Source organism: Lithobates pipiens, unplaced genomic scaffold (assembly GCF_037356315.1).
Source record: "Lithobates pipiens isolate NorthernLeopardFrog02 unplaced genomic scaffold, aLitPip1_a1.2 Scaffold_8, whole genome shotgun sequence".
NCBI classification, from domain to species: domain Eukaryota; kingdom Metazoa; phylum Chordata; class Amphibia; order Anura; family Ranidae; genus Lithobates; species Lithobates pipiens.
In genome coordinates this window covers 203,623,806-203,644,698 of record NW_027507903.1, presented here as the reverse complement: position 1 = coordinate 203,644,698, position 20,893 = coordinate 203,623,806, and the positions used below count along the sequence as shown (strand labels likewise).

At 40.7% G+C, this 20,893-nt stretch overlaps 1 protein-coding gene across 1 annotated transcript in view; it reads right to left on the bottom strand.

Annotated features, from left to right (window-relative positions):
• Nucleotides 1–20,893, bottom strand: part of TSPAN12 (tetraspanin 12) — a 233,255-nt gene that overhangs the window by 88,548 nt on the left and 123,814 nt on the right. The window lies entirely within an intron of this gene.

Here is a 20,893-nt window from a genome sequence, read left to right as displayed (position 1 = left end):
ACCAGTATAGCAACCAATCAGAATCTATTTTGCACTAGTCTAGCTATGGTTACTTTAGCCATATATCACAACATTGGAATCACCCTGTTTGGTTTGTTTCCCGATTTTACCAGCAGGTGGCACTGCAGATAAAATCTGAAATCACAGCTTAACCACTTGCTTACTGGGCACTTAAACCCCCCTCAGTCCCAGAGCAATTTTCAGCTTTCAGCGCTGATGCACTTTGAATGACAATTGCGCGATCATACAACACTGTACCCAAATGAAATTTTTATCATTTTTTTCACACAAATAGAGCTTTCTTTTGGTGGTATTTAATTACAGCTGGGAGTTTTATTTTTTGCTAAACAAACAAAAAAAGATGCAAAAAAAAAAAAAAAATCATGTTTAAAAGTTTGTTATAAAATTTTGCAAACGGGTCATTTTTCTCCTTCATTGAAGTGCGCTGATGAGGCGGCACTGATAGGCTGCACTGGTGGGCACTGATGGGCTGCATTGGTGGGCACTGATAGGCTGCATTGGTGGGCACTGATAGGCATAGTTAAGGCGGCACAAATAGGCACAGATAAGGCAGCACCGATGGGCACAGATAAGGCGGCACTGATGGGCAAAGATGGGCACATAAGATGGCACGGATGGGTGGCACGGATGGGCACTGATAGGCACCACTGATAGATGGGACTGATGGGCACTGATAGGTGGCTCTGATAGGTGGCACTGCTGGGCACTGATGGGCAGCACTGCTGGGCACTGGTAGATGACACTGATGGGCACGGATATGTGGCACGGGTGCAGCACCTTTGTTAAGGCAGATTGTGGGCACTGCTGGGTGGCACTGTGGGCACTGCTGGGTGGCACTGTGGGCACTGCTGGGTGGCACTGACGGGGGGCACTTACTTTTTTTATTGTTGCACTGGCAGGGGGCAGGTGGGCACTAGCAGTGCTGGCCATGATCGGGACTGATGTCCCGATCACGGCCGCCGGTGATCGGCTTTTTTTTTTCTCCTCGCGCTGACAGCGCGAGGAGGAATAATAGCCGATTACCGGCTCCGTTATATCACATGATCAGCTGTCATTGGCTGACAGCTGATCACGTGATAAGGGGTCAGGATCGACCCCTTGCACGGATCGGTGATCAGGCGAGTCTCGTAGATTCGCCGATCACAGAGCGCGCCGCGCGCGCCCCTCAGGGGGCGCGCAGGCCGCTCGTGCACGGGACTACGTCAATAGATGTAGTCCCGGAAAAGGAGATCCGCGCTGTAGCCGTCAATTGACTATAGCGCGGATCTCAAGTGGTTAAGGTTGATTTACTAAAGCCATACAGGGCAAAGGGATTTTTTTCCCCAGGACTTAACAAGAATTGTAAAATTACATGTGTGAAGTATACCTAGTAATGTGGAAGGAAAACAAAAAAAACAGCATTTTTTCTTGCACATGATGAAAGTCAGCAAAGCTTCACCTCCTTCACTAAGCTCTGGAGGAAATTCTCTTGCAAAATGCAACTTCCCTTGCAGAGGGAACAATCTATTTGTCTTCAGTAAATCAACCCCATAAAACCTAAAAGTTGCAGCACAGCATTTCTAATAAAACTGCAAAATGTATTTGTCATTGTGTCTTGGATAGCACTGTTTATAATTCCCCAGAGTCATTAATCCAATATAGGCACATACAGGAAAATAAGAACAAAAGTTAGAAAGCAGAATCTAAGGCCGAAATCATACCAATGTATTGCATTAATGCCTGTTAAATTATGTTTCATTGCTCTTTACCATGTGTTGTGTGAAGGCAGCCCATTCAAAAAGATTTTTTTTTTATATATATTTTGTTTACGCATCACTGCAACACAAATGTGTGATCCTGGTTTCAAATATTTTGATTAATATGGCACACAGTGCTACCCAGTAAATTCAGCTGAGTTTTAACAGTTATCTGTGAATGTCGCATACCTCACATGACTTAGTTTAACCTCCCCGGTGGTAATCCCGAGCATGGCTTGGGGGTTTATTTTCAGTACCAAAAGCGGTAACCCCAAGCCTAGGATCCCACGATGTCCTCCCGCCACATCCTCTGGCAGACCCTCTGCCCGATACATCAGTGTTCCGAGTGCCGTTCCCTGCGAGCGTAGTGACGCATAGTGGAGGAACCAGCGGCAAATTCAAAACAGTACAAACATAACACACACAATGCATTGTAATTTGTTAGGATTACATTACTTCATCAAATAATTTCAACTCAGTTTTTTCCCTAGTGCTTTGTCCAGTACCCTGCCAGCACTTTTACCATTCTTTCTGCATGGAAACTTAAGGAACGTCCGCGGCATCCAAAAAGCGTCCCTCTATGTCAAAAGTGGTTTTAGACCAGCTAGATAACAGTGATCATGAAGCACTTGCAGAATTGAGCGATAGTCATTCATTTGGAAATTTGTCATCATACACTGAAAGTGACAACAGCGACGATTCTGCGACTGAGCTCAGTGATGTTGCGAACTTAGTGCTCTATTGACTGTAGTACAGATCATGCAGCGCCCCCAAGATTCCCATTTACTGGAGAATCTGGTATGAAAGTAGATGTTGAAGATGACAACCCCTTGGCATACTTACAACTATTTCTGACCGATGAGGTTATTGAAAAAATAGTTACTGAGACAAACCAGTACCAAGAGCAGCAATCACTTACTACACATCAGACGTTTCCAAGAAGCAGAAAGTGGGAACCAGTGACAAAAGATGACATTTGGAATTTTCTGGGCCTAATAGTACTTCAGGGAGTGGTGGGGAAATCCCTGCAGAAGTGGTATTGGAAACTAATAAATTACTTGGCACTCATTCTTTGTCACAGTCATGTCAGAGTACAGATTTTCCCTGATCATGAAATATTTACACTTCTAAAACAACAAAGAATTTGATGAAACTACTCATCCTGCACCAAAACTAAAGAAAATTTGGGAAGCATCTAAAATGATTCTAAAGAATTTTCAACTGAGCTATGTGCCAGAAAGAGATATCAGCATAGATGAAAGTCTAATGGCCTACAAGGGAAGGCTCAGCTGGGTACAATACATTGCAACAAAGAGAGCACGATTAGGTGTAAAATCCTACATGCTGAGGGAGAAGGCGGAGCCTAGCCAAGAGGTAATGCTGGCTTAGAGCTCCATTCTCAGCAGGACAACGGAGCCATATAACGGCGGAGGTAACTTGACCCTCCGCATATATATCATACCAAACGGTAGATAAATATCCCTACCTTACATTGGTGACATTCGGGGGGGTCAGAGGAGACTCATGAGGCAGAAAATTAACAAGAAAGCGCCGCCTCACACATACAGCAGTATGGCACTGAAACCCTCCCCCCTCTGAGGGGAGACACAGTGAGGAGAACAAACAGACGGCCCCTTCTGCTGCTTTACATAAAGATGTTCTCTCATTAAAAGCACATAGTCTCTCTAACCAAATACCTGAGAAAAATATGTCAGCTCTGGAGAATTTAGAACTTTCCACACAAAAAGACTTATCCCCTCCTGTAACGCTGAAACAAATAGAAAATCTGCTTCAAAAATCACTAAAAACCATTGCAAATATCATCACCACAAACCTTAGCAAAGAAATTAGAATACTTGGTCAGCGTACATCAGCACTGGAAATTAGAGCAGACGATCTGGAAAATATACATCTAACATTGCCTCAGAAATTGATTTTCTTAAAAAGGAAAATGACATATTACAATCCAAATTGGAGGATTTCGAAAATCGTGCAAGACGCTCCAATATACGTATTAGAGGAATACCCGAATCTGTGACTGATTTAAACGGTGCTATTACTGCACTTTTTCAAGAATTACAACCAGCTATCCCATTAGAGCGTCTTGAAATGGACCGGGTTCATAGAGCCCTAGCACCAAAGAAAATAGATGGTCCTCTCCGTGACATTATCGCAAAATTGCATTTCTACCGCACTAAGGAACTACTGCTAAATACAGCTAGAAATAAAGATCCCCTAATTTTCCAGGGTCATAAATATCAATTATTCACAGACCTCTCACAAATTACAATCAACAAAAGAAGAACCCTGAAACCACTACTGCAAATATTACAGCGAAATGACATAATTTACCAATGGGGTTTTCCTTTCTCAGTGCGTTTTACATATGTGCCGAACAGCTAAGGACCTGCAAACTACTTTACAGAAACTAGGGATGATAAACACATCAAGAGATGCTGCGGACACTCGCCAAAAATCATCCTCATATTCTGATACTCCCTCCTCTGCTTCCAGAAGAGAAGAAGACTACAATCCACAGAAAAGAAGTCGCATACAATCTCCACCTCCAGATCTGGCTGACACTATGGACTGATAAACACTTGTACTGAGGCTACTATCTTGCCTTTTCAACAGAATGGCTACTGCCGAGTTTTTTCTCTGACTTCCAATCAATATTTTTATCATAATCTTATTTAAGAAATGTTCCTAATAATTTAGGCACCTTATTATAACTTTTTTTTTTTCTCTCTTCTCTTCTTTGTCTCTGAGGTTGCCTTAATCTTACATTTTTATTTTTTGCTTGAAAAATGAAATTATATGATTGGCTCTTGGTGTCCTGCAGGGAAGTTACTTGCACCCTCTCTTGCTACCCTCAGCAGCTCGGTGTACACCGGGCAGTTGACAGTGGCTCATGTACCCTTGGAGGGAGAGATTTTCTCCTCCCAACGGACACATTAAGAACATAGATATGTTAAGATATATTTCAATATTGTATGTTAATTGTATTTTCTTTTTCAGTCATTATCTCCTTTCCCCCCACCCCTATACTCTGGAGACAAATAATTTCTTATATGACACACGTTCTAACATAAACACCAACACATATTTACTTTTCCCAACTCCATGGCCCCATTAAACATTATATCATTAAATACTCAGGGACTAAAGGTTCCACACAAACGCACTAAAGCCTTCCGCACATTTTCATCCAAGAAAGCACATATAGTTTGCCTCCAAGAGACTCATTTTGCATCACAATCCACTCCCAAATTTTTCAGTAAAGACTACCCCCAAGTATACACAGCTTCGGCCTCCTCTAAAAAACGAGGCGTGCTTATAGCTTTCCATCGCAATACACCATTTTCACTAATGAAGGAAATCAAGGATCCAGAAGGTCGTTACTTGATTCTTAAAGGACACCTACTTGATACCGCTATCACCATTACATCATACTACGCTCCTAACAAAAATCCTATTTCTTTTTTTTCTCATTTATTTCAAACTATAGAACACCACAAAATAGGTACTACAATTCTATGTGGAGATTCCAATCAGACCATATTCCCATTTTTGGATAAATCACCAATCCCACAGTCACATACAGCAGACAAACAACTCTTATCAAAACTAATTACAAAACATAACCTAGTAGATACTTGGAGAGAATTGAATCCAACCAAGAGACAATACACACATTACTTGTTCCCTCATCGCTCATTCTCTAGGATAGATCATATATTTATGTCCATAAGGCTAATTCCAGAAATAATATCTACAAAAATTATTCCCATCCCATGGTCCGATCATAGTGCAGGCTACATTACTCTTGCCTCTATAATTCCAAAAAAAAAAGATCCAACATGGATATTAAGAGATTTCCTACTCAAAAATCAAAATGGTTTTTCTGCGCTGTATTACAAAACGTTTGTAGACACCCTATCTCCAGTCTTGACAAACACTTTTAATTCCCTTTTGGAAGGTCATTCTTTTAGAAGAGAAACTCTAACTGCAATTATCTGTATGCTCCCTAAACCTCACACAGACGATTCAATATGGTCTAATTATCGCCCTATTTCGTTATTAAATTTGGACATAAAAATTTTAGCCAAAATTCTAGCTAACAGATTAAATACTATTTTAGGCAATCTAATACATCGTGATCAATTGGGCTTCATTCCATTACGTCAAGCAGGAGATAATATTAGACGTGCAACACTCCTGTCACATGCCGCTAAAAAAAGATGTATTCCCACTTGTTTTCTTTCTTTAGATATTATGAAAGCTTTTGACACAGTATCTTGGTCATATATGAACTATACCCTTTCCAAATGGGGATTCGGCCCTCATTTTTTACGATGGATCTCTAATTTGTATCAAGATCCCAAAGCTTATATCAGATATGCAGGGTACAAATCGGACGAGTTTAATATACTGAGGTGGACTCGTCAAGGATGTCCACTTTCGCCATTATTATTTGCTTTACTCATTGAACCTTTAGCACAAAGAATTAGGATGGAACCCACTATAACAGGTATTGAAATGGGTGGCTTTCATCATAAGCTCTGTTTATTCTCAGACGATATTCTCCTTTTTCTATCTTCTCCACATGTTTCGGCCCCAAATCTTATGGTTGTACTACAAGAATTCTCATTTATTTCGGGCCTTAAGGTCAATATTCAAAAATCTTCAGCATTAAACATTTCACTTGTCGAAAAAGATAAACAATCTTTACAAAATTCACTACCCTTTAAGTGGGTAGATCATAGCCTCCCATATCTGGGTGTGCAGTTTACTCCTAACCCCTCCGATTTATTTGCAGCTAATTACCCAGCTCTATTAAAAAATATTACAAGGTCGTTATCTAATTGGTCATCAATGCCGATATCATGGTTTGGGAAAATCAATATCATAAAAATGTCTGTTCTTCCGAAATTTTTATATTTATTCAGAACTCTACCAATTCATATTCCTGCATATTTTCTTAGGCTGATTCAACAAAAAGTAACAAAATTTACTTGGGGAAAATAAAACCCAGACTTCACAAAAAAACACTTGTTCTCCCCAAAGCTTTGGGTGGTTTGGGATTCCCAGACTAACATATATTATAAGGCAGCTCAATTATCTCAATTAAAAATATCACTCTTCTACAGAGATTCCTTTATGGGTCCTCATTGAAGCTGTAGACTGTGATCCTCTTCCTATAAACAATATATTATGGTTACAACCTGCGGATCGTAAGTCTATAAATAACCCCATTTCTAAGCACTCTCTATCTATATGGGATAGGTATAGAAATTCACATGGTCTCAAATCTCCACAAAATCCGCTATTATCTTTCCACAAGAATCCAACTTTTTACCCAGCCTGGAAATATCCCAAAACCTTTAAAGCTTGGTCTAAGGCTGGTATCACTTGTCTATATAATTTAACTTCAACTACATCAATAAAATCTTTTACAGATCTATGTGAATTATATAAGCTTCCACAATCAGAAATATTCAGATATCTCCAAATCAAAGATTTTTATACTCCTCTTCTCAATTTAAATGTAAACTTACATAATATTTCTCAATTTGAAAGATTTTGTCTCAAGGAACCACATGCTAAAGGTCGTTTACATCATTGTATACACAATTGATATTTAATTCTAATACGGTTATACCTAAATATGTGGCCAAGTGGGAAAAAGATTTGGATTGTACGATCGATTCTAGGTCTTGGTCCAACATATGGTCTTTCACAAAATCTTCCTCTATAAATATATTGGCGTCTGAATCATCATATAAAGTTCTCACACGCTGGTATTTGGTTCCTGCGAGAATCGCCAAATTCTCAACAGACAACACTGGCCTCTGCTTTCGTGGCTGTCCAGAAAAAGGTACCTATATACATACCTGGCGGCATTGCTCAATTGTACAATCATTTTGGAAAAAGATCTTTCTGATAATTACAAAATTTTTTGATCGTCCAATTTTTCCAGACCCAATTATAGCTCTCCTTAATTTAAAACCAGCCTTTCTGAATCAGAAACAATTCAAATTAGTTCTTACACTCCTGATAGCCGCAAAGCAGACTATAGCCAATGCGTGGAAAACAGATGTGGTGAATATTGCAGAAACCAAACGTAGAATGAATCAATCTTTCATCCATGCTAAAATGGACGCTATAGATAAAAACCAGATGACAAAGTTTGATATCATATGGAAACCCTGGATTAAATATTATACGTCAGATAATATTGACAACCGAGTTTTGTTGTTATGGTGATTAAGATTTTTTATAGAATTACAACATTAGATGATATATAAAACCTCCTCCGGAGAATTATTCCCTCCCCTTCCCCTCCTATATACCTTTTATGTTCTTCCCTTACTATATAATACTTACTATAAACATACTTTAGAAGTTATGGTCAAAACTTTAAAATCATATATTTTCTTTTAGACATATTTATATTTTCTTGGGATTAAAATGTTTAAAACTCAGCTATAAGAATGCTTCCAAATTCTAAAATATATAAGGCCATTTATTGTCATTCCCATGAGAATATCTTGAAATTCTTCTTTGCTTTGTATCATCCGTACTTCAATATGTCTACTTTTTATTTCTGGTATCACATAATTTGTCTTATATTCTGTACATGTAATTTATTTTAACATAAAATAAAAACGTTTGAACGAGAACATCCTACATGCTATGCGGATCATCAACTGGCAACATTTGGAATTCAGTCCTATACACTGGAAAAGGAACAACATTTTGATCCAAAATACAGCAACTATGGAATGGCACCATCTTCTGTTCTTCCACTCATTGAGCGGTTGCTTAAACAGGGCTGTTGCGTAACAACCAACAACTTTTATACGTCTCCTGAACTTTAGGAGTTTCTTCTGCAAAACAAAATAGATGCCTGTTTCTTCTGCAAAACAAAATAGATTCCTATGGAACCATTAGGGCTAACCAACGCGACATGCTGCCAATGTTTGTCAATAAGAAGCTAAAGACTGGATAAATGGTTGCCTGGCAGAAAGGCAAAATGATGGCACTGCGATGGTGTGACAAGAAAGATGTGTGCCTAATAAATGTACAGTTCATAATACCTCCACTGTTATGGTACGCACAAAAGGTGGGGAAAAAAATCATGAAGCCACAAGTAGTGATAGACTACAAAACCACCATGGGAGGTGTTGACAGAGCCGACCAAGCAATGACATTCTACCCAGCAATGAGGAAACAGCAAAAGAAGTACTACAAGAAGATCTTCAGGCATCTTCTTGAGCAATGCTTGTGGAATGCCCACATGCTGCTCAAAATTCTGACTTCATTTGGAAACTTGCAGAACGTATCTTTGTGAACTACCAAACACCATCAATGGCTGTGAATAGAGCTGGACGTTGTGCTGTTGGCGTTTTCAATCCAGATGGTCGTCACTTCATAGACTACATCCCACCAACCGAGAAAAAGTCAGCACCTACAAGTATGTGTGTGGTTTGCTGCTCAAACCGAGATGACAGTGGAAAGAAAATCAGAAAGGAAACCAGGTTCCATTGTCCTGATTGTTCAGTCCCATGTTTCAAAATATATCATACCCGGGATGTTTACTAAACCAATATGCAGGTAATATTGCACCCTCGTTTGGCCAAATTTCAGTGTTTTTGATTTGATTACATTATTGAATAAAATGTATTATTATTATATTATTATTTTTTATAATTATTTATAGTCATTTATTATATTATAATTTATGACTTCATGTTTCAAACTTGATCATACCTGGGATGTCTTCTAGACTTTTGTTTGGACAGATTTAAGTGGGTCATCCCTAAAGCCCCATACACACTATCAGATTGTCTGCTGATTTTTTCCTTCAGATTTACCAAAACCATGTAGTACAAGGGCCTGCCTGATTGCATACACATTGAAACTCCTAAGGTTTGACCTCATATTATATGGTTTTGGTAAATCTGAAGGAAAAAATTAGCAAACAATCGGATAGTGTGTATGGGGCTTAAGAATTACAGGCCTACAATATAAAACAACAAATTTCAATGCAAAAAAAGTACCACTTTGACATTCAAAAATCAGACATAATCAGACCTCCAGGGAGGTTAAGAAACAGGACAACCAAAGAAAGCACCAGAAAAAATTGCTGTGGTAAGTTACAGTACCACGAATCCTCACCAAATCCTATGCAACACTAAGGGTTTGATTTACTAAAGGCAAATAGACTGTGCATTTTGCAAAGTACAGTTGCACTCTGCAAGAGCAGTTGCGTCAGAGCTTTGTAAATGAGCAGAAGCTCTGCTGACTTCCATCATCCAATGGTGTGCAAGCAAAAATGCATTTTTTTAATTGTTCCTTGTATGTGATTGGGTACTCTTTGCAAAGTGAAGCTTTACCTCATTTACTAAATGTGACGGATTTTAGATACCCCTGCTGGGCACCTGTGTCTCCTGTCCGCCAAACACACCCGCAGCCTGCAGACTCACCATAGCCAGCCCTTAAAGTGGAGGTTCACACAAAAATGTAACCTCCGCTTTTCGGAACCCTCCTGTCTAAGACAGGTATTTGCTCCCACTTCCAGGCATAGATGCCCCCGTCCCCCTGCGCTGTCTGCTGGGACACACACGGGTCCCAGGAGATAGCAGGGACCAGTTAGGACGCGCAGTGCGACTCAAGCATTTGCAAGTAGGGAACCGGGAAGTGAAGCCTCAATGTTTCACTTCCTGATTCCCTCACCTAGGATGGTGGTGGCAGCTGCTGAGAGCCGAGCGATTGATCGGCTTCGGCTGCCAACATCGCTGGACCCTGGGACAGGTAAGTGTCCATTTATTAAAAGTCAGCAGCTGCAGTATTTGTAGCTGTTGCCTTTTAATATTTTTTTTTAGGTGGACCTCCTCTTTAAACCCTCAATCACGAGACAAACCACACAGGTGTTGAGGGTTAAACATGTAGAGCATCAACACTTTAAGTACCAAACATACACTTTTAAACACAGTTAGGGACATTCCCCTTAGCCTTGTCATAGAGGGGGTAGGGGACAAGGAAGAACTAATGGAAACTCAACACTTGTATATTCAAACTACAGTTGAAACACATGATGGGATTATGATAAGCAGGCAGCCCCTCCTTACACAATCCCTGTTAAAATGTGTCTCCAGACCTTTCTCTACGTGCCATGACCCAACTCAATTAAACACAGCAACAAGAGGGGAGGGGGAGAAGGGACGTAGCATTACATTACATTATCTCAATGCCATTTTGTCCCCAAGTCTCATAGCCCCATGCTTTGGGAATACCGCCATCTTGTAAGCGACACTGCTGCAGACAAATCTAACACTAAGTTTTTGGGGACCAATACAGTGATCAGTGCTAAAAAAAAAAATGCATTGTCACTGTACTAAAGACACTAGCAGGGAAAAGGGTTAACATCAGGGGCGATCAAAAGGTTAAATGTGTTCCCTGGGAGAGATCTGTACTCCTGCTTATCAGAAACACAAGATCTTCATCTTTCCCATCCGACAGAACGCCAATTTGCCTTGTTTACATAGGACCCGCTGATTGGCTCCCGGAGTGTCCATTTACAGCAGGAGCGGGTCTCACCGGTGATGCCCGCTCGCCCGAGACCCGAAGAAAAAAATTGCATACAGGTACATGATTTTGCTCTAAAGGGCCACCCTGCTGCAGTATCTGTATGTGGGGCAGTCCTTAACCACTTACCGCCTGCCATATAGCAGAATGATGGTGGCAAAGTGGTTTCAATATATTGACTGGACGTCATATGACGTCCTTAGGATATTAAGCCGCTGCGCGTCCCCGGGGGCATACATCGCGGTGATCGGTGGTGCAACATGATCACGGTAAAGTATCTCCGACGGAGACTCTTTACCACGTGATCAGCCGTGTCCAATCACGGCTGATCACAGTGTAAATAGGAAGGACCGGTGATCGGCTTTTATTCACTCGCGTCCGACAGACACGAGCAGAGGAGTGCTGATCGGCTGCACCTCTGATGGGGGGGTCTTTGCTGATCGATTATCAGTGCAGCTCCCCCCAGGATGCCCACACTGGACCACCAGGGATGCCACCAGACCACCAGGGATGCCACCCTAGACCACCAGGGATGCCAGTCAGTGCCCAGAAGTGATGCCAATCAGTGCTCACAATGGATACCAATCAGTGCCCAAAATGGGCATTACTGATTGGCATGAATTGTTATGCACTGATTGGCATCCATCAGTGCAATATTTTACACTACAGTGCCGCTTATCAGTGCCGCCTATCAGTGCCCATTCATGCCCGCTTATCCATGCCCATCGGGCCACCTATCCATGCCAATCTGTGCCACCTATCAGTGCCTATTTGTGCCACCTATCAGTGCCCATCCGTGTCGCATATCAGTGCCCATCAATGCCACCTCATCAGTGCCACTTCATTGGTGCCAGCTCATTGGTGCCCATCAGTGCTGCCTTATCAGTGCCCGTCATTGCAGCCCCATCAGTGAAGGCGAAAAGGTACTTATTTACAAAGTTTTGTAAATGAAACAACAAAAAATACTTTTTTTTTCTTTTTACTTGTTTAGCAGAAAATAAAAATCCCAGAGGCGATCAAATACCCCAAAAGAAAGCTCCTATTTGTGGGAACAAAATGATAAAAAATTTGTTTGGGTACAGTGTAGCATGACCGCGCAATTGTCATTCAAAGTGCGACAGCGCTGAAAGTTGAAAATTTGTCTGGGCAGGAAAGTGTATAAGGTGTATAATTTCCATCTCAAATATACACACAGCCGCACACAGCCCAGCTCGAGAATGTACCTGCATATGTGCCCCCTAGCAATTGCTTAGAAATTGATTGAAAACCCTAAACTGTTGTGTGCCTTCTCAAATATAGAGATACTGGGAAACGTCTGTGGTCATTGTTTTTACGTAGGCATTAAATTTCAGCTTTAATTATTTGAACAAAAGAAAAAAAAAATCGGCTAACTGCTTAAAACGTGCTAGCTTGAATTAGGATTGAGGCTTACATTAATTGAAAAGTACATGTCCATCTAAAACCACCCTGTTCACAGAGTGACAATGCTGCTGTACAATTTCACAGACTGAACAGCTGAAGTGCAAATCGTAATGGATATTCTGGCAGGATAAACAGGTGATGGATGGTATAAAATACAGTATGTCTTTATATTTTGACCATAGTTCCAGTTTAAGGTTGATTTCTGATTTGTCCAGAGCTAAGGAAAAGATAAAAGGAGTTGAATCATCATTTTTACACTAATTCTTTATGTCTTGAACAACAGCAGTGGCAGTTCCCAGATTTACTCCTTTGGACCATTAAGTCCCGTTGTTGCAGCTGAATTACTACATATGCTACACTATGAAATGAAACAAAACTCTAAAAAGCGAAGTGAGAAGTCTTTGTCAGATGGGAAGATCTGAAGAGAGTTTTGGCACATGGACCTTAATGCTGGTGTTCTGTCAGATTAGTAAACCTGTCAGATCAGCTAATGGAAGTGACGGTCCGTCAGCTGACTTACTAAAAATACTTACTGTGCATGCGATCCACCGCTATTGCCCGCTACATGCGTTTCACCACTTCACTACCAACAATCAAAACAAAGAAAACATTGAAGCGCCCAAGAATCTGACAAGTAGATTGTTGGTAGTGAAGTGGTGGAACGCATTAGCGGTGGAACGCATGCGCAGTAGATATTTTTGTCACTTCCATTAGCTGATCTGACAGGTTTGCTAATCAGACAGAACACGGAAGTCCCCCCAGAGACACTGGTCGTTCAGTCTACTGGTTCTCTGAAGCAATAAATATTTAGTATTTTATTGTCATTATTATTATATTACCACAAATGTATCATTTTGTAAAATAATATTTTCAGGAATTAAAATGCATAAATCACCTAGATCTAATTTACAATCAATTTCAGGGAGTACAATCATTTTTTTTTAAATGTATGTAAAGTTGTAGTTTTCTTGCCACTGGGTTTAAATAATCAATGCTCCTTATCTAATGCCTTAATCTGAACTCCAGTCAGTTATAAAAGGCAGAGATTACTGCAGATCTTTATTCACTAAAATGTTATTCAATGTATTTGGAAGCAGTGAAAGTACCAGAAATTTATGGGGAAACCATTCAGAAAAATGCCATAGTATGCACACAAGTAAGAAGTATTATACTAAATGATCAAGTAGAAAAACATCGGTGAAAACAAACATTAAATGGACCATTGCAATATATGTCTGGGTTTCACTCTTTTTTAAATATATAGCTTTTGGTGCATGGCTTTTCCCTAGGTCATACGTTAATGTTCAGTGCTTTCATTTAAATAAACAAATTATAATCTGAGATGAAGGGGCTAATTCCAGTCACTCTGTTTATACTGAAACAAAACACTACAGACAATTTAATTTATAGCTGTTGGTTGTTTATAATACATGATAGACACAAAACACATAAAACTATTCAGTTAAGACATTTCAGAAACAAATATTTGAAATGGACCAGGCAGATCTGTGCCAATTAGTGATATATAGGTAAAATTTACAGCTTGTTTATGCAATACTTTTGAAAAACGCATATCAATTATAATATACTTGGACGGCAAGTTTACTTGTCTTTAGCATCTTGTAAATCAGAACTCCAGTTTTGATGAAAAACAAATTTCCCAACATATACATTGCATGGAGTTTTGCAATGTTTCCTGCAGATCTTTACCTGCCTAGTGTACTCAATGAAATATTGTAATATAGGTGCTAAGTGTGAGACCCTGCTTTTACTTTGGTCATATGAGTTTCAATAAGAAACCTTTACACAAATAAGATTCTCAGCAGAGATTAAACTTTCAGTGTAGTAAACCTAAGGGCATTGCCAGCAATGCAAAATCCAATGCAACAGGCTGTCCATCATTTAACCCCAAGATCTGCTCAAACTAAGCCCTTGTACACACGGTCGGAGAATTCGTCGGAATGTGTCCTATCGGACCATGTTGTCGGATAATCCAACTGTGTGTGGTATGCATCGGACTGATTCCGTCGGAATATCCGTCGGACCCAATTTTCCAACATGTTGGAAATATTTCCCGACCAATTGGGCCGGTCAGACATACTCCGATCATGTGTAGCGAATTTTGATCGGACCAAGTGCCATGCATGCTCAGATCAAATTCCTACATCAAAGCTATTGGCTACTAGCCTGAATGTAGTCCCATCGTAACGAAATTACGTCATCACGTTCTGAAAGATCAGATTTTTCGACAACTTCGTCCGACCGTGTGTATGCAACAGTTTCGGACAAGATCCGACGGACAAAATCCGACGGACAAAATCCGACGGACAAAATCCGACGGATTTGGTTGTCGAAATCTCCGACCGTGTATACAGGGGCTTAATGGAGGAGGTAGCCAGGCAATTATATCAGCCAGATAAAGATTCTAAGAAATGGGCAGCTAAAAAATAAAACTGAATAGTAATTAAAATTAAAAACTAAATTTTTGCTTAGTAACATGCTGTATACATGACACGAGTTTTCTAAAAATGTGCATGTTCACACACATGCACACACATGCACACACACACACAGGTACAAATTCTGTTTTTCTATGTCCAAAACTAAAGCAAGAAACATCAATGTTATAACAGAATATATATGCAGTGTAACGTAGCTCAGAAAGAAACGCAATGGACTGCAGAAAGTTTGGCAGATTTATCTAATCCAATAAAAAAAAGCATAAAACAAACATAAAAACTGCATATCCCATTTGTAGGTAAAGTTTAAGGCACATAAAAGATGAATAACCCTACCTAACTTACTGACCTTCCACGCCTTTGTAAAAAGCAACTGCTTTAATGTGAGAAAAACTTTCCCCTTGTTCTAAACAAAACGTCTGTATGCCTTGCTCTTACAGTGGTAGTAAACTGCATTAGGAAAAAAAAAACTGGTCCCCTCCGAAGGCTCATGTCGTAATGTGCTAACACATTACCACAGACTTACCTAAAAAATGGATCCCTCCAGCGGTGTGCTGACTACTGACAGGTAATGCATCTTTACCTGGTCTTCCTCCCGGGTTTGCAAGCTTTGGCCGTTTGAATAGCTGAGCTGTGATGATGTCCCATGCATTCACGCGGAAGTCATGCCCATGGCATAGCTCTCTCAATGGAAGGCCTGTCATCCACTGGGAGCGCAGTGCACATGGGTTGGTGATGTCACCGGCTACTACATATGTAAATATCTCCTAAATGGTGCACGTTTAGGAGATAGTTACTGTACCTACAGTTAAGCCTTATTATAGGCTTACCTGTAGATACAACATAGAAAGTAGACTTTATTACCGATTTAACCCTTTATCTACCATCTTTATTGAGCACAAATTAATAAGGACTCAGAGACTTCTGGAATTATACTGTATATGCCACTTATCACAAAGTACGCTACTATTTAAATCAAATTACGATTTTGTGGTTCTGCTTAAATTGAACCTTTTATGTCCAACAAACTGTTTAAAGTTATTAATAAGCATAGCTGAGAAGCTAATTAGGATGATTACCAGGACTCTGTTTTCCAGACTCCAATCCCTGGCAGCCTGCTGACTGATAGTCAGAACAGGTATTGAAAAAGCTGCTGGAGGGAGGATTATCCACTCTTCTTCTTCTAAAGGCATCTTAGTGTTGGTGTAGGCCAGGGGTAGGCAACCTGGGGCCCTCCAGCCCCATCAAGCCTCTGAGAGTAATTGTAACTGCCAGCCTTGCAATGCCTTATGGGAAATGTAGTTCCACAACAGCTGGAGGGCCCCAGGTTGCCTACCCCTATTGTAGGCAATGGAATGACTCTCCAGAAGCACAGCACTACCTCCTTGGCTGACAGCTCAGAACAGAACTCATCTTAGCATTGGTGCCTGCTGGGCAGTGACTGGTACACTTCCCTTGTTCCTGTCCCACTCAGAACCCCTTAGCTCCCCAACTGACAACCTTTTGCCCACCACCTCCACAGACCACCTCATTTTACTGATATCACAGATGCATGAGCATTTATTCTTCTAACTAACATTACCAACTCTAAGGCCTTTTATTTCTTTCACTGACACCTCTATAGTTGGAATTTTTGTTGTATGTTGTTGTTGTATGTATGTTATGCTGTAACACCAGACATTGGTGCGTGTTTTTCTCTGTGGTATTTTTTCTCAAACTGACACCTTTGGAACTGGGGTATTTTTTCTTCCCAATGACACCACTAACATTGAGCCATGTTTTTTCTTAAACTTATACAACCAACGCTAGGGCATCTATTCACCTGCTACACTCCACCTACCGCTTGTGAAATAACATCCTAGATCTATAATGCTATAGTATTTAACTTAGCTATTGTGGTTGAATATTAACCACTTGCCGCCCACTCTATAGGCAAGTGACGGTGGCAAAGTGGTTTAAATATATTGACTGGACGTCATATGACGTCCTCAGAATATTAAGCCGCAGCGCATCCCCCGGGGCGCGCATCGCGACGATCGTTGTTGCGAGGTGTCAGTCTGACACCCCGCAACTACGATCTCAGTAACGAGTCTCCGACGGAAACTCTTTACCTCATGATCAGCCGTGTCCAATCACAGCTGATCAGTGTAAATAGGAAGAGCCAGTGATCGGCTTTTCCTCACTCGCGTCTGTCAGCCGCGAGTAGAGGAGAGCCGATCGGCTGCTCCTCTGACAGGGGGGTCTGTGCTGATCGATTATCAGCACAGCCCCCCCCCCAGGATGCCCACACTGGACCACCAGGGATGCCACCACACCAACAGGGATGCCCAGTACCAGGTATGCCACCCTAGACCACCAGGGATGCCAGTCAGTGCCCACAATGGATGCCAATCAGTGCCCACAATGGGCATCACTGATTGGCATGCATTATTGTTGGGCACATTGGCATCCATTGGCAAAACAATACAATACAATGTCGCCTATCAGTGCCCATCCATGCCAACTATCAGTGCCCATCCATGCCTATCTGTGCCGCCTATCCATGCCCATCTGTGCTGCCTATCCATGCCCATTCATCCCGCCTATCCATGCCAATCCGTGCCAGCTATCAGTGCCAATTTGTGCCACCTATCAGTGTCCATCCATGTCACCCATCAGTGCCACCTATCAGTGCCGCCTATCAGTGCCCATCAATGCCACCTCATCAGTGCCACTTTATCAGTGCCCATCAGTGAAGGAGAAAACATACTTATTTACAAAGTTTTGAAACTGAAACAAAAAAAACATTTTTTTTCAAAATTTTCAGTATTTTTTTATTTGTTTAGCAAAAAATAAAAACCGTAGAGGTGATCAAATACCACCAAAAGAAAGCTCTATTTGTGGGAAAAAAATGATAAAAGTTTAATTTGGGTACAGTGTAGCATGACCGCGCTATTGTCATTCAAAATGCGACAGCGCTGAAAGCTCAAAATTGGTCTGGGCAGGAAGTTGTTTAAGTGCCCAGTATTGAAGTGGTTAAATGAAAAAATAAAACACAAAACATTATTCTTACATCTATATAATGTGAAACCTTGGACATTTTTTTTGCACAAAAAATGTTGCCCTCCAACTCCTACAATTTCCTACTGGCCATTGAAGTCATTTATAATCTTGAAAGACTAACAGGGGGCTGTGGGAAGCGGTATGAGTCAACTTTTGTGTATTGGAATGCTAAGTGAAGGTACATGAAGGCATCTCACTGTGCCTGAACTTCATTTATGATACTCGTTTAGGTGATTTCCTGTACTGAAAGGTTTACTTTAACTAATAATAATACTTCATGTTGAGTGTATATGTCCAAGGCTCTACACTGTATAGATGGTAGAATGATGTTTTGTGGATTTATTTTGTTTAATACTCATACACAATGACTACATTAAATGTTGATATTGTAGCAGTATAGCTCTAGGATGTTGTTGTTTCAAAAGAAACCAATGCTTTGTACTGAAGAGCTTCATGAAATGTTTGTTCCCACATGCTTCCCGAGGAAGCACTGCATGAAATATGCAGCATTTTGGAAAGTATACAACATAATAAAAGGCAGGGTAGAAGATTACCACACAATTCCCACAGAAAACAAAAAATTTATGATCAGCCAACAAGTAACTTATAAGTGTTTCCTTAGATTGGCCTTATAAAAGCAATGTGACTGATTCACACATCTCTTACAGCAGTTGCACTGTGTTGAGGTGTGGAAATAAAAGATAATGATCGTCATTAGCAATCATTAAACATTTTGATTTTCCATCGTGTTGGATAATCTCTTTGTAACTGATAGTAAATCTCTTTCAGTTGGCCAAACCAGGAAGATCGCAGAAGAGTCTGGCTGAGCTTGGGTCATTTGAGGACAAGCAGATGTCGCACTGACTGTCATTCTTTGTCAAACATTTGCTCATCTATGGCCACCTTAAAACGGAACTAAGCTCAAGTTTACAAAACATTACTGGCAGCATGTTTTTATTGCAGAAGAGATTCTGTATACCTCTTTTCCAAAAAAACATGTCCTTTCTACCTGCCAGTAGTGTTTCATGTAAACAAACCCATGCATGCACAGCTCATAGTACAAACCCAGCATCTGCCAAGCGCCAGACTGAATTATCTTCTGTGCGCATGCACGGTAGCTATATCGACTTGGATCCATCAAGCAGAATGGCTGAAGACACCAAACCTGGAAGAAGACCTGGCATCAGAATAGTGACTGAGACACGAGGCACGTTGTGGCTGTTGCAGCGCTGCTTTGGCAGATGTGACATTACAAACACTGCAGCAACCATAAAAAAAAGATTTTACCCATATTAAAGTCAAGATACAGGAGTCTGCGGGGCATTTAACTACAAAAGTTTTACTGGTTTTCATAACCTAGAGTCCGTCCAGGAGGTATTGTAGACGTTTCCCATACAACAAACTGGACACTGAGCTAATCATCTAATTCAGACACCTCAAAGATGGACAAATTTGCCTGGGTTCAATTCACTGAAGGTTCAGCAAACCTGGTTTGAAGCTCATTGGGAAAATTTAATTTCACTTGGAAGTTCAATGAGACTTCCCCAAGTTAGCAGTCCCTGGAACAGGTTTTACATATCACCTGCTCCGAGAGTCTGTTTATTTTTTTTGGGTGTCATACCATTTGCTGGCCATCCCTACACTTCCTAGATTCCATCGTGTGAAGATTTGGTTTCCTGAGGACATCGCAGATCAGTCCATATGGGTGGAGGATCGTTCGTGACTCGTCACATCGTTCCTGTATGGTCGTGTCTCTGTCTTTATATGCTCTTATGATCTGTTGTCGCTGACACGCAGATCCATCAGCTCTGGTAAGAGTACCCATCTTTATTTTATTACCGATGTCATTACCTTCAGATGTCCACTCAACTGCTGGTGGCCTTCCTTTATGAACTGTTTTGTTTGTGGCGGATCCATCAAGTATCTGGACAGATGCTTTTTTGGACTTATTTCACAATTTTCTTTTGTATATTTAACCACTGACCAGTTTATTTAGACTGATGGTTGTTTGTATAGTATGAGCACTTGTTATTTAGATATTAGCGCTACATTTCACCAATCATATGAGCTGTCAAACTATGTTTCTGATACTCCTACAAAGTCGAATTCTTCCTCATATATCAGTATTTCCAGTTCTTCCATTTTTATTCACCATACTCCTAGCATTTGTGAACATGCCTTTTAATTATGTACCAGCGCATATAATTTTATCATACATGCACTGGACTTAGGTACTCCAATAACACTACCAACACTGCCCTCAGCAGCACCTTCTACCCCTCATGCACTGCCTGGAATAGCTTCCTCTGATCCTTCCCCCCTTCATCTAGTTAAAAGGTCTTCTAACTTTTTGGCCATCTTCTCCACCAACAGAGCTGCATCCTCCCCATTTCAGTGCCTTACTTCCCTACTATTGAGCTGATAACCAACTGAAATGTCAGCCCGGTTCTCCATGAACCCAAAAAAACTCCTTCCTGCACCAACTCCTGCCATTTTTAAGTTCCCTAAGGCTCTTGCTGCCTCCCTAGTGTGGCTTAAGGTATTGGCAGTATTTCTGAGAATTCTAATTTCTTCAATATAATTTACCTCCTGAAAAGTTCATGAAATCATTTTTTAGGATAC